The sequence below is a fragment of the Peromyscus leucopus genome, chromosome 16_21, assembly GCF_004664715.2.
Source record: "Peromyscus leucopus breed LL Stock chromosome 16_21, UCI_PerLeu_2.1, whole genome shotgun sequence".
Taxonomy (NCBI): domain Eukaryota; kingdom Metazoa; phylum Chordata; class Mammalia; order Rodentia; family Cricetidae; genus Peromyscus; species Peromyscus leucopus.
Window position 1 is genome coordinate 54301062 of NC_051084.1, and position 15562 is coordinate 54316623.

A 15562-nucleotide genomic window follows, 5' to 3' on the forward strand; every position below is an offset into this window, starting at 1 on the left:
TTTGAAGTTTGTCAGTGAAAGAAATCTGAACTTCCAATTTCCCATCTCTAATGGTAACTTCAAAACTCAACTTCAGATATAGAACTGTTTAGAAATTCTGTTATTGTCTGCTTCTCAATGAGTTGCTTTTTTTCTTCTACACTTTATGGCATCTTTGTTTGTCTAAATTATTCCAGATTTTCTTTCAATTTTTTCTATTAAAGACTTATTTTCTTAATTTTTATTTGAAATAAAGGTTTTGATTTGCCTCTACCACTCCCCCTCACACACACAAAAGGACATATGCACACACAAATGCATATCTACATACCTACCACCACACATATGCATATACATATATACACACACACACCTACATAACCACCCCACACATATACACATACACACATACCTACCCACTCCCATACATATACACATACATACATATATACATACACACACACACACACACTCACACACACACCTACCCACCTCCACACATATACATATTCATACACATACACATATGGTTGTTATGTACAAAGGAGCATCTGTTTCACAAGAATCCAATCTCTCCAAGTACAAGTAAGTGTCTGGGTGTCTCTAAATTTTCATCAAAAAGCAAATTATAAAGCAAGAAGTAAAATTGCCCAGTCCTGTTGGCATAGGCCTGTAATACTGGGGAACTTAAAAGGCTGAAATAGGGAGAACATAGATTAAATGTTAGTGTGGACCATGATGTAAGTTCAAAGCAAGTCTAGGAAAATTAATGTAAGTCTGACTCAAAATTCAAAACCAGGGCAGGGATTAGTCCCCAAAGGGCATAGGTCCTAGGAGGAATCCCAAGTAATACACATGTGCATTGAAACCCCTACCCAAACACACACCACAAAAGAAAGGAAGAAATGAAAAAGTTAAAAATGTAGCGGTACCTATGTAATTTTAAGAAGTTCTATAAAATATTCGCCAATGAACATTTGATTTTCTAGTTAAAAACACGAACTGTGGACATTTACCCAAAGATTTTTCTTATTTATTTAATATTAATGATATGGAAGACTAACTTATTTATTTTACCACACCTGTTTTTAGTTAAAACTTCACTAATGGCTGAAGAGTTTCTCAGTGAAATCACAGTGTGTCTAGGTTGTTTATAAAAAAAAAAAAAAAAAAAAAAAAGGACAGCCTTGGGCAGAGGCTGCTAGATGGTTTGCACTCCCGTGGACTTTCACCCTCACTAGTTATGTCTTGCAACCCACTGAATATTATGGGTTTACATATTGGTATATGCCTATCATTCCAATTAGCATGGGTACTTTTCCATGAGCTTGGAATTTTTTAAAATGTAAGCAAAGCACAGATCAAAATACATGTATTTTGATTAGTATTTCCATTGTCATCATGTAAATGTTTTTCAAGAAACAAAATTATGGATGGAAACTCATTTCAGATACATTATCTTGTGAGGTGAGGATGACCTCAAACTCCTGACTGTTCTGAAGGAGAGAGTGATAGATAGGTGCTACAACACACACATTATGCAATACTTGAATGAAACCCAGGATTTCTCATTAGTCAAATACTTTACTAACTGAAGCAAGGGCCCACATATCTACCATTGTTTTTTTAATATAGTATAATTATCAATGCCAAGTATGTAAGTATGTTTTTAGAATATAACATACACTGTTTTTACTAAATGTTCTGAGACTAGTGTGTGATACTATCTGGTTAAGACAGTTATAATTTTTCAAATAATTTTGTCAGTAAAGTTAAGCTTGAAGTGAGGACTACATTATTATTTAACATATGACCTATAAAAATTCAATTTGAATTCCTCCCTTTACATTTTGGAGCTTTCTAATTAGGTAAGTGATCTGAAATCATGAAAGCGAAATGTAGTAGTAAGTTTCTACCACTACTGTTATAGTCCAACTGGAAGACACCTGCAGTCTTCTCACATCTTTAACAGTGTGCTTCCTAAGTAAGGTCGAAGCAAAGATGAAAGAGACTGCCTGCTTTATAGAGTAATAGCTACCTGATAACTTTGTAACATTAGTTAATAGTTACTTTTTGAAAGAACAACAAAAAGAAATTAAAATAACAATCCTAATAACCCATAAGTAGTTAGGGAATGCAAGCCAAAAGATCAGGAAATACTATGCTTATAATAAGCCAAACATCTGTGAAACAAAAAATAAATAGAAACTACTCAATGTAAAGTTTCATTGTATAATATTGAAATTTTAAGGTTGAGTCGAATTAAATTTATAATTATATTAATTTCTCCAAAAGTCTTTGAAAATTTTTTCCATGTATTCTTTTGCAAATATATTTATACATATTTTATTCAAGAAGACCCTACATATTGTGTGATGTTTTCAAATAATATGCAACATTAAAGTACACTAATTGTAAGTTCTAGAAACTGTATCTTAATATAATCAAGTCTGAGCTATCTTGAAAACAAATGTTAAAACATATTTTTTCTTAACTTACTTATGCTAAAGACAATGTTTAGTTTTAATTGGTCTATAAAATTCAAAATACTGTCTTGGGATGATTCAATATATCCATACATTGTACAGTGTTTAATTCAGGTTAAATGTGTATGAGTTTTAGTATAGTGTTGTTTCTCCGGTCATGCCCAGCTCTGTGGTCCTGCAGCTGCTTTTAAAATAATCACTCAGAGGCTTAATATTATTTACAAGCTGTATGGCTTATTTCAGTCTTCTTGTTAGTCAGTGCTTTCATCTTTAACCCATTTCTATTAATCTATATTTTGTCACGAGGTCATGGCATTACCCATCTGAGGGCATCTTGCTGCTCTTTGGGCGGCATCTAGGCATCTTTCCCTACTTTCCTTTCTTTTCTCTATCTCTGCTTGGATTTCCCACCTGCCTCTAAGCTGCCTTGCTATAGGCCAAAACAGCTTCATTTATTAGCCAATGGGAGTAATACATAGTCACAATGTACAGAAAGACAACCCACAGCATTTCAGTTTTTCACTTTTTTTTTAATGCTGGTAACTTCTGCTCTTACTGTACAATATAGAGAAAGAATGTGCGTGAGAAATGATGAATGTGTATTATAAATATTAATATATACTTTAAATTTCCTATTTAGAATGTATGTGGTACATAAACCACTAATTTTCTCAGATTAAATCATCTTTTCCTTAGTGTGAAAAATTTTCTATCTAATGAAGCATTGGTTGTAGTTGCCATGTGCTTTATACAAATAAATCAGACTAGGTGCAGACTAAATGTAATCTAAATGTTTTAAACCACTAACATTGTAACTAGTTTCTTATCTCTACTACCATATAACTACATGTGATAAAATATGATCATGTTTAAAATAGTTGTATTTTAAAATATATATCTAACAACCTTATGATATTAGCTCCAAACAATTAAACGCTGGCTTGACTAGAATTCTAAATCATAACCTATGGATTTTGCTTATTAAAGAATGTGTAAGAGAATAATCTTTTGTGTGAAGATTATTTATTTTACTTTGTTCTCTTTTGACAGTTAACAATATAAATATTATTTGAAGCATGAAGATAATGGAAACCATGAGAATAACAACTATTTTAGAGCAAAGAATTGTAGTTATATGACTATTTGAGGGGAAAATAGTGAGACAGCAGAGACCTGCTGATTATTTTACATAAAAAGCAATAATTTTGTCAAAAGCAATGATTATTATCATTATTCTTCATATGGGATTGCAAGGTTTCAAAGAGTGAGCCTGGTCCAGCACAATTGATTGCACAGGGACAATGCATTAAAGGACTTGCATTCACACTGCTCACATAAATGGTAGTCTCTAAGGAACACACAGACAGAATTGGGTTGATAAATATTTTACAGAGCCATTATCCAGTAGTTCTGAGAGTTTCTTATTGACAATATCAAGGGCTTTGAGGAGGTATTCTGCATAATAAATGTGCAAATACAGATATAGAAAGGTCTTTGAAGGATAATGCCTTTTAATTTAATAGATAGGTTACAGAAAAGCAGCTTGCCAGGGATTCCAACTCCATGCCAGCTCTGAGTCATGATGTTAGTTTATAAGTTAATCAGAATATTCTGAGGAGAATCCAAACATAGAAACACCTGAAACTTCTATACTGAATCCATTTACATAAATCACATCCAAAGAGCCAATGAATCGTAATGTTCATACTGAGTCATTGTATGGCTATCTTAACAAAACTTGTAGACTTGACCCAGAAATATACCATACAATGTCAGAGGAAACAATAAAACCAAACAACCATAAAACATATATTATCTGCAAATTACTCAGGCCTAGAAAGTAAAGTTTTATCTCTTCCTGATTTTTTTTTAAATTATCTATTTTAACCAATCAACTGTTCAAACAAGTGCAGGTAATGTTTTATGAAAGTGCTAGATTTCTGGAGATCAATAAATACCTTGAATATGAATATCCCTTAAAGGTAACAGAAGACCCCAGAATGCTGCACAAGCTTTGCAAACAGAAGTGTTGCTTTACCCTTTTAAGGACAGTCTGTGCTTTGCTTTGAAGTGAGTTACCAGAAATACATACAGTTGAAACTAATCACTGTTTGTGTTTCAATAGAAAATATTCCATAAAAGATGGTGGGTATCAAGATAATAATAAGGAAATCTACAGAGACAACTCAATCAAAGAACTTAATTGCATCAGGAAGCAATGCATTTATGATCTGGTTGTTATTATTGTTAAGTGTATTGTGGATTTCTATGACTGACATCTCTGAGAAAACTTTGTATGTACCAGTACACACATGTCTCATGTTTATTACAACTCTCTAACTGATGTCTTTATGTACAAGACTGGCCATTGTTGTTTTTCTATTGGCTTAGCTGCTGCCCCTGAATCTACTGATATTTTAACTACCTTCTGTGGCAGCTCTACAGTCAGTGCTCCATTGCTCAGGCCCTGGCCTGGCAGTACTTCTGGTCCAATATTCACAGGCCCTGATGCTGACACCAAATGTAGTTTTTAACTAAATCTGTATCAATCTATTTACTCCTAACTGCTCATAGGCAGATGTTGGCATGAAAACCTCAGCGTGTCAGAAAAAGAACCAGCTGACCTTCCATTTTAGCTGGAGACCCAGCAAGAGAAGATCTCTCCAGCCATCCCAAACCTAAAAGACTGCCTCACTCCAAGTCCCTCTCTCCTCTTTCCTGTACATCTTCTCTCTATTCATTTCTCTGGCTCCTCCTTACTCTCTATGGATGATTCATGTCATCTAGTTTCTGGTTCCTCCCCCATATCCACGGTTCATTTTATTAATATAGTCTCAGGTTTCACAGTGTGATCAAATATCCTGCAAGAGACCATAATACTGAAAGCAAAACAACAAATAATCGAATGACATATAGTGAAACAATTTTAGTAATAATAAGATTCCATATGTGATTTATTTGTGAGCTGGGTGGCATCCCCCCAAAACAGCAAAGAGTAAAACCATCCAAAAACTTTATTTTGCCCAATGTGGGGTTTGAATTTCCATAGTGTCTGAGAAAGCTTAAAAAAAAAAAAGACAGGGGGATATGGTCCTTTAAGAGTTTCTACCTGCTGGCAAGCCCTTGAGCAGCTAATATCTTAAGTAGGAACAAAAAAACTGAGCAAAAACACCTGCCACAGTACAAGCATCAGCATTCTAGAATTCTAGGAATGTTGCATGCAGTTCCTGGTCAGATAAACCTCCAGCAGGCCACAATTTTCAGGCTTGGTTTTCAGGACCCAAGGATTGGGCAGAGCCAGCCGAGAGCCACAGGAAGCGGATTCAGGTGTAGGTTAGCAGTTTCAAGGTTTGCTCACATGGTTAAAAAGTGCTGATGACATACAATAAAAGAGGTCCAGAGGAAAAAACCTCTGAACAGGTTACAATGTATTTTACAATGTACATAAGCTTAGGGGAAAAAGTTATAGTCATAGAAAGATAGTTTAAAAATAATAATAAAGTCTTTAAAGAGAAATTAAAAGTATTATAAAAAAGCCATGTAAGATGGGAAATACACAGGTAGTCTTGATCTTATATGTTATTGTGCTAATTTTGATTTTTTTTTTTTATTGTTGTAAAGCAAAGGACAGCTACAAAGAAACCTGGAGTTGAAAAAGGCACTGTTGAAATAAATCACCTATAATTTAGGAATGTCTTAACTTTAAAAAAGTCAAAAAATATATTTGTCAAATGGAAATCAAAAATGCTTTGGAGTTTTGGTCCCACAGGAGATGAGAGGCTGTGGATTCCTTTAGGGTTAATATGGATCAGGTTTGATCAGGCAAGACCTTCTGAAACTTGACAGGTGATATCTATAAGCAAAAGTTATGGCTGGTCTTCCCAGGACTTGGTCATTATCTCAAAATTTTGTCTCTGGGACCCTAAAGATACTTTGTCCACAGGCAGCAGGAAGCAGTTTGAAGCAAATGACTTTCACCTTCTCATAAGTTGGGGAGTGTGGATGGTCTTTGGTTATTTGATGGGCTATGGATGTTTGTTATCATTTAGGGGACCACAGTATATTGATACAAATTTGAAGTTATTTTTAATTGTGCTGTATATGTTTCTGCTCTTGTTTAGGCTATTTTAACTTTGCAATTTATTTTAAAATATAAGGTGAAATTCTATTTTTTTAAAAGCTGTTATTATAAACTATATAAGATAATCAAGAGTCATAGGTCAGTAGGTAGTCATTTATAACAATCTAATTTGTAGATATGTTAGATATGCTTTCCAGGTCATATAGAATATATTTCAGATAGATAGATGGTCTTCAAGCCTTTCAAAGTCCTACAGAATATGGTATTTAAAATATTTTGTTAACTTAAAGTTTTCCATAACAATGAGACACCTGTGTTCCTGGCAGCACCAGTTAACTTCATAGATGATGGGCATTGAAGAATCTCCTTATGAAGTTTACTTTTATTGTGACAAGTTTAGCTAGTGGTCAAAGAAACTGGTCTTGCCTTTGACTGCTGACAATGTACTAGGCAGATTGGACATGCAGGGCACAGAGAAAAGTAACTGTTGAACTTTGCCAAATTGAGGTAGGACAGTACTTCAAATTTCATGCTTCACTGAAAAGTCTGCCAGATACTGTAGGCCTGCAGGCTGAAGATGAGTGCTCCAACATTGCAGAGGAACTCTGGGTAACTGTGAAGGCAGTCAAATGTCTCTATTGTTAGATAATATTACATTCTTCTGGGTTTTTGATAGATTTTAAGACTAGGCTAGATAGTTTAAGTTTAACTTTCCTTAATTATGATAGAAAATCAATAGGAAATAAAACTTTACAATCACCAAGATAAGGTAGATAATGGTATATTTTCTTTAAATATGCTAACCACAAATGGACAGAATATTGTAAGTGTAACTCCTAGTTGATAATTGTTTTGCTGTATGTAGTTTTGCTATGTTACAATTAAAACCTTTATTTTTATTTAGACAAAAAGGGAGAAATGTAGAATATCATTTTAACGTCTGTTACTTTTGTTTATGTTGTACTTGTTTGACTCTGTGAAGCTGTGGTATTGTGCCTGTCTAAAACATCTGATTTTCTAATAAAGAGCTGAATGGCCAATAACAAGGCAGGAGAAAAGATAGATGGGGCTGGAAGGCAGAAAAAAATACATAGAAGAAGAAATCTGGGAGGAAGAAAGATCAAGGAATGAGAAAAGGAAGAAATAGCCAGAGAAGGAGGAAGACACCAGGCGCCAGCCACCCAGCTACACAGGAGAAAGAGTATGGTTTACAGAAGTAAGAGAGTGGAAAAAGCCCAGAGGCAAAAGGTAGATGGAATAATTTAAAGTTAAGGAAAGCTGGCTAGAAACAAGCCAAGATAAGCCCAGGCATTCATAAGTACTAATAAGATCCGTGTGTGATTTATTTGGGAGCTGGGTGGTGGGCCCCCCAAAAGAGCAAAGAGTAAAAACAACCTACAACATTTTAAAGAAAAAAACGTGGGAAGCAATTTTCTAAAAGTAACCCAGAATTCTGATCAAGGGCATTGTAAAATCGTACATATTCTTTAAGTATGCTTAACATCTTCCAGAACATTGGATTTATGTGTTTCAGGATGTTTTCTCTATCCTGACCTAGGTACCTGGAACAGCCTTGGCTTTTTAGGAAGGTACCTTATGAGAGCTGTGCTTGTCATTATTTATACTTAGGCTGTAATTATTCTAACATCTTCAAAGTTTGTAATGGATATTGGATGAATTTATTTAATACGTACTTAAGATAGTGTTTTTACTGGCATGATGTCATAGTATACTTGCATTGTTTTAGTGCTCATGAGAGCTAAATAGGAAATATCATAAATATCATTTTACATTAGGCTAAAGTGGTAGGTAGAGAGTTACATAATATCATATGTGTGCTTCTCCAGACTAATACAACACTGTCTATTAAGAATTAGTTATCTGTCCTCCATATTTATAACGTTAGCTTTACTTTTATTGTCAAATAAAAATAGCTATTATAAATAAAGAAGTCCTGTATATTTAGAACAACATGGATTGAACTGGGAAGCAAGAATAATTACTGCTTGGTCTTGCTCATGTGTGGAATCACTGAAGTTACAAGTAAAAGATTTTTTTTTCCCAAAGACCAGAAAGAGTGAGCAAAGGGAGAGAGAAAGGTCGAATGAAGTGAAGAGAGAGGGAGAGATACAGGGAGAGGTAATAAATCCTGTGTGCTATTGCACAAGATGTAGGCTATGGACAGTGATCCTACATTCTGAAATTAAGAGGCTGGATTTTGACAGTTTGCATCACAAAAGGAAAATGTTTTTCTATAGGCTTGATTAACTGATTTGAACACGATACAATATATAGGTTCATTAATCTAGCCCTTTGTATTTCTTTTTTTTAAAATATTATTATTATCATCATTATCAGTATTATTATTTCATATCCCAAAGACTGTTTCCCCGCCTTCCTTCCCTCCCAGCCCCTCCCCAACACCTCACTTCTGCCAGAGCCCCATCCACTCTTTCTCCTTTTCTCTCCAAAAAAGGGCAGGCCTCCCATGGACATCATCCAACGTAGCATATCAAGTTGCAGTTACACTAAACATCTTCCCTCATATTAAGGTTGAATGAGGCAACTCAGTAGGAGGAAAAGATCCTGAAAGTAGGCAAAAGAGTCAGAGACAGTCCCTGATATTACGCAAGGAAACCAAGCTACAACGACTTTAACCTATGTACCTAGGTCAGTCCCTAGCAGGCTCCCTGGTTGTGGGTCCAGTCTCTGTGAGCTCCTGTAAGGATCAGTTAGTTGATTCTGTGGGTTTTTCTTGTGGTGTCCTTGACCCTCCTGGCTCCTACAGTCCTTCCCCACTCTTCTGCAGGATTCACTGAGTTCTGCCTAATGTCTGGCTGTGTGTTATTCTTCATAATGCCAAAAAAGTCAGGTCAACCAAAATAGATATTTATCAGGAGCCATAGTTTTGAAGTCCATGAGGAGAGTCTCATAGTGTTGATAGTGCAGGAGATAACAGACCTCAGGTGTTGTTTTTCTTTTAGGGGATTGCTTATTAATTTGATGCTTGTACACCTACAGACATAACATGTGTGTATAAGCATAGCTTTCATCTAAACTTGAAAATCTGTACTCAGAAACTATAGCTTAGTATTGGTAAGAACATTTAACCTAGGGAATCACTCTTCTCTTTTCACTCCTTATTTAAAGATATGGGCATTTAATTATTTTATCTAAAATCATTGTTTAAAAAAATGAACTGCTTGAAGAAATTTACAACAGAGTAAATTTAAAGAAATTTCCACCAGAGAAATAAACAACTTTGTATGTTTGAGTTTCATTTACAAGCAGAAGTTTTGATAAAGGTAAGCCTTATATTGATACAATGTTTCTGTTTTAGAAATAAGAATGTTGGTTTAAATAACAAGAAGATATTATGCTTTGATTTATGTAACTTGCTTCAATAAGTAGACCACACACTGCCATCACCTATGCATGTCACATTTGGGTGAACAGAAAAATTAATTAAAATCTACTTCATTTTCTCCACATATAAAAATGGAATTCACAATATGCACTTCATTTGTGGGAATTTTCCTAAGAAGAGTCTTAACACAAGTTCCCAATGTAAGCTATGGTATTACATTGGGAACTTGTACATTGGGAACTTATACTTCAGAGTTATCATAGTTAATACAAGTAATATGCACCTTCTCTCCAAAAGCTGACATTTCTTAAAGAAGTTCATAATGGTCACTTGCATTAGTACTATGAGAAGTGAAAGTGAATACATGTAAATACAAACTCCAATAAGTAATATTGCTGAAATTAACCAAATTAGAGAGATATATCAAAAGATGATAAAGATATTCATGAGCCATAATGATTCCCATATAGACAATGAAACACATTACAAAGAGCAACAAAAAAATACCTACATTTTTACAAAAATCAACAAACCTATGGTAATGTATATATATATATGTGAAATAATATATTGGATGATTTATTATGCTCCTCCTGCCCAAGTTAGTATAAAGTTGATGTAATTAATAAGACTGTAAAAAGACATGAAAGGTATATATAATGAGTAACTTTGTAGTGAAATAGTTTGATATTATTTAATGGGTTTTTCCAAATGCATGTGAATAAAGAAACCATCTTGTCATAATTAAAATTTCAATCAAATAAGAATACAGTTATTTAAATAGTTGATTTGCATACCATATCAAATATGGTAATACAGGCTGCACCTGTACGTTTAAGAGACTTTAAAAATGAACTGTTAGGTTTGTCTTTAAAAGTACAAAGTAAAAATACACAATCCCATAAATTTATTGGCAGCTAAATAATTCATGTCTTAAGTAATTTATTCTTCTTTTAAGTAGTGGGCCCTCTTATGTTTTTAATGTCATTCTCTAGTGATGTACTACTTCCATAGACACATAGATTTTCCATCTGTATTCCTTAACACTACATATTCTATGATGACTTTCTTTTGAAAATATGACAATGATTTTGCCTTCAATATTTTAAAAACCTTTCTTAAATGCAAAATAAGGTTGTTCTCAACAGTTTAGTGTATTTTCTTTTTAGTGTATTTCCTTTTAGTGTATTTTTTTTAGGGGAAATAGCTAATTCCTGGGCTCTATTTTGGAGTACAAAGTAAAAGAATAAGACTTCCATGCTGAAGTGTTTGGTAATTTTCACCATCATCTTTTAAAGACATTTAAACACATATAAAGACATGATGGAAGACATAAAAGTATAATAATCACTATGTATATTCTTAGCTGAAATGAATGTAATAACAGCATGGCTACATAATTACTTTGAAATATTCTCCTCTGAATAGATTTTACAAGAACTACAGAGAAAAATGACTTGTATATTAGCATAATACCATCTACAGGGACTATTCTCTAAGATGACTGTGTATAATTCAGTCTTAGGAGTAGATCTTTGTAGACTGTCAGTAATTACCCTCTTAACAAGAGATGAGGATACCAAACAGGAAATTTAAGATTAGTTTATTCTAAAAATATTTCAAATTGCGATCTCATTACTAATATACTAAATTAAATTGATATTCCCTTCATTAGTAAAAGCCATAAATAATAAATAAATAAAAGCACATGCGGTAATACAGACTGTAATTCTATGTTTAAGAGATCATATTGTGAAGACACACAGTAAAGTTCTTTCATTAAATTTAGGGGTCAATATCATGGAGTGCTAGTTGTCAGGTTACAAACACAAATCATACAAAGAACTATTCTTCCTCCTTGAGTTAAGCATATACTCAAAATCAACACCCAACAATGACCCAGGGCCTATAATTTCCTACTCTAGACTCTAAGCCTTTATTCCATCAGTAGATTTTGTAAAATTTATCATGACAATATGTTCCCATTTCTTCTTTCCAGCATCGCAATGGTGACCTTACCTTCTGTTTTCATCAAACCTTCTCACACTCTCCTCACCCTCACTTTCCCAGCATCTAAGGTCCCTGCCTATGTTTCCTGACTCTACTGTTCCTTATTAACTTGTTCCTTTGTGACACTACTAAGTGTGCAGGAGTTCATTCAATGTGTTTCTGTAGATGCAGTAAAACATGGAATAAGATCTAAAATTTTACTTTGTTACAAATAGCTTCATGAACTAAATGTCTCCCTAGATTCCTTGGCTTTTTTTACTTTTTCTCTCTCCCTTGTTGTTTTCATATTCTTTGTTTTACATGATTTCTCGTAATTCTTTCCCACCCAACTCTGTTTCCTTCCCCTTACAGCTATATATAAAAAGCTTAGTAGGCTACTTTAAATATTTATTTAACTACCATTACTCATTTTTGATTCTGAAACATTGAACTCAGTTGCTCTTATTGCTTGAGATTTTTTCTCCCTGATATTCACAGCATCTTCATATATCAGGTCTGATAAAATGTTCATATCATGCCCTGTGGAATATCTCCTTGTTGAGCTCTATCAATACTGATAAAAGCCAGGCTAATATCACATGTTACCAACCTGGAACTTGATATAACCAGGTTGTTTCAAGAAATGCCACCATTAAACTAAAATACATTTATCTTCACAACCATTCTATATGTCAAGATATGCATGGCATAGTGTATGACAAACATGTGATACCTATTGTGAAAAATGAATATACTAAATATAGACATACTTTTTATATATTGAACCTTGATATCCAGAGATTTTACAGTTTCAATCATAACTAATTTTGTATAAAATGCCAATGGTGGTTAACATGATTCATAATTTATAGATGTTACGAATGTGCTTTGCTTGTCTTGCTATCCCATGCTGTTGTGAATCCTATTTATTAAGAAAAGTAATGGGCCGGGCGGTGGTGGCGCACGCCTTTAATCCCAGCACTCGGGAGGCAGAGCCAGGCAGATCTCTGTGAGTTCGAGGCCAGCCTGGTCTACCAAGTGAGTTCCAGGAAAGGCGCAAAGCTACACAGAGAAACCCTGTCTCGAAAAACCAGAAATAAGGCTCCTTTATTTTCTTTCATGTTGATTATTTGTATTTATGGATATTTTTCTTGTTATGTTTGAAATACTATGAATATACAATATGTATAATGATATACATATTGAAATACTATGGCATTTGTAATATAATTAAGCAGAATCAATCAAATAAACAAAATTGTAGTAAAGGATTTGGCCATGTAGAATTCTGTTACTATTTATTAATAGGATTTATAAAAAACAATATCATTCAAAATCATATAATATTTAACTCAAGCATAATTTCTGAAACAATTATCATTCTTTTGGGCCATCTCATTTCAACATCTACTTCCAGTTTACTTTATTTTTACATGGCAGTGTGCTTATACTTGCTAAACATTTTATTTCACAAAGATAAGATTATTATATGTTTTTATTTTCCAGAATTAAACAGTTGAATGATTCAAGATTTACAACTATGTGTCCCACTTAATAATCGATGTATGTTCACATATATGAGTTTGATTACACACGATAAAATGTAATATAGAATGAGGAGGTAAAGAGAATATGAGAGTGCAATGTGGATGTGAATGTGAGCAAAGTATTTTGATATATGTGTATGAAAATGTAATGATAAAGCCCATTGTTTTATATAACAACCAAAATCATCAATAAAATTACTGTGTATATATATATATATATATGTATATATATATATGAGCTACATATATATTTCAAATACTTTCTAAGACTATTATAGTTGCTTTTGAATGAAAGTTATAGTTCTTATAATTTTAGACTTTTATTTGAGTATCAGTGATTGTTTGTTTCATTTTATATATCTATATTCTGTGCAAACATAAAATACAAGAAAACAAAATATTTATATAATTATATTATAAACATCAAAAATATTGACATTTTTTTATTAGTGTTTTAAGCTAGAATACCCTATTTATTTGTATAACTTTAAATTTGTGCTTAAAACAGAAAAAAAAATTAAAAATAGCTGACCTGTTTTCAAGTAAAATTGGTCCATTTTGGCATTATAAAATATTGAGATTCATGTAAATAATACATTTTCTGGTTCTATATGACATATACATACAATCTTCCTTATCCTTTGTGATACAAAAATTTTAAAATGTTCCATTTATTAAAATTATTTAATCTTTCTTGAGCTACTTTATAGTGTGTGATGCAGCTACTAGTTGTTGCATTCAGCTGTTGCAGCTGGCAAATGGCAGAGCTCAGTATAAAGCCAGGAGAGGCCATTGTGAAATTAGAAGTGTCAATTTCCAAGAATTGTTGTCCATGGCAGGTAGGGCATCACAAGACCATGTAATTAGATACCTCATCATTTCATTGACCCTTTTCTTTCATAAGTTTTATGACTTTGGTTCAGGTTAGCTTGTGGATCATCAACAATTACTTCATTTCTAAATCAGTTTTCCACCGCAAAGAATTAGGATCACATAAAATGTAAAACTCCTCAAGAAACAGCAGATGAAGACAAGGATATTTAAATATAAAGGATGTGAGACAAGTGTGGATGGTGATCCCAATTTCCCAGCAAGGCTTGTTTGTAAGCAGGGTCTCACAGGTCCAAGAACCAACGCGAAAGAATTCTGAAAAAGCAACAGTATTTTAGGTTTTCTCATTCTAGTTGAGGAAGAAAGAAGGTGGGCAGCTTTTACTACAAGTCAAATAGTTTTATAAAATTAGAGTGTAGGAATGTAGCCCTAGGGTAGAGGGCTGCTTGTCTTGTGTCTGCTTGTCCTTGGGTTTGATCTTTAATGCTGAAGGGGAAAAAAAGTGAATGAAAACCTACTTCTCTTAATGAGCTAATGCTCACATACATCTCCAGAGTGAAGCCCCAGTTCCAATTGTCAGTGTTAGGGGTGTGGCACACAGCATGAGTACATAGAAGAGGAAGAAGCAGAAAAAGTTTGGCAGACTTTTCTGGCTTGGGACATATCTTGTCTGGGAAGATCACCTGTGGAGTTAGATCCATAAGATATCCCTGTGGGAAAGCCTGTTGGGCACATTCTTGATTGCTGATTGATGAGGGAGGATCCAGTTCATTGTGTGTGGTTCTATCCCTGGGCAGGTGGGCATGGGCTAGATAAGAATGGTCTCTGAGTAAACAGGAGACAGGAGAGTAAGCAACTGGAAGTGTCCAGTGAAAAAGTAAACCTCCATAGAGGTATAGTGCTGTGGGATGTTCTGTATGGCAAATGTGTTGCTCTGATTGGTCAATAAATAAAACACTGATTGGCTTGTGGCTAGGCAGGAAGTATAGGCGGGACTAACAGAGAGGAGAAAAGAAAGAACAGGAAGGCAGAAGGAGACACTACCAGCCACCACGAGGACAAGCAGCATGTAAAGACACTGGTAAGCCACGAGCCACATGACAAGGTATAGATTTATGGAAATGGATTAATTTAAGCTAAAGAACAGTTAGCAAGAAGTCTGCCACGGCCATACAGTTTGTAAGCAATATAAGTCTCTGTGTTTACTTGGTTGAATCTGAGCAGCTGTGGGACTGGCAGATGACAAAGATTTGTCCTGACTGGGCAAGGCAGGAAAACTCTA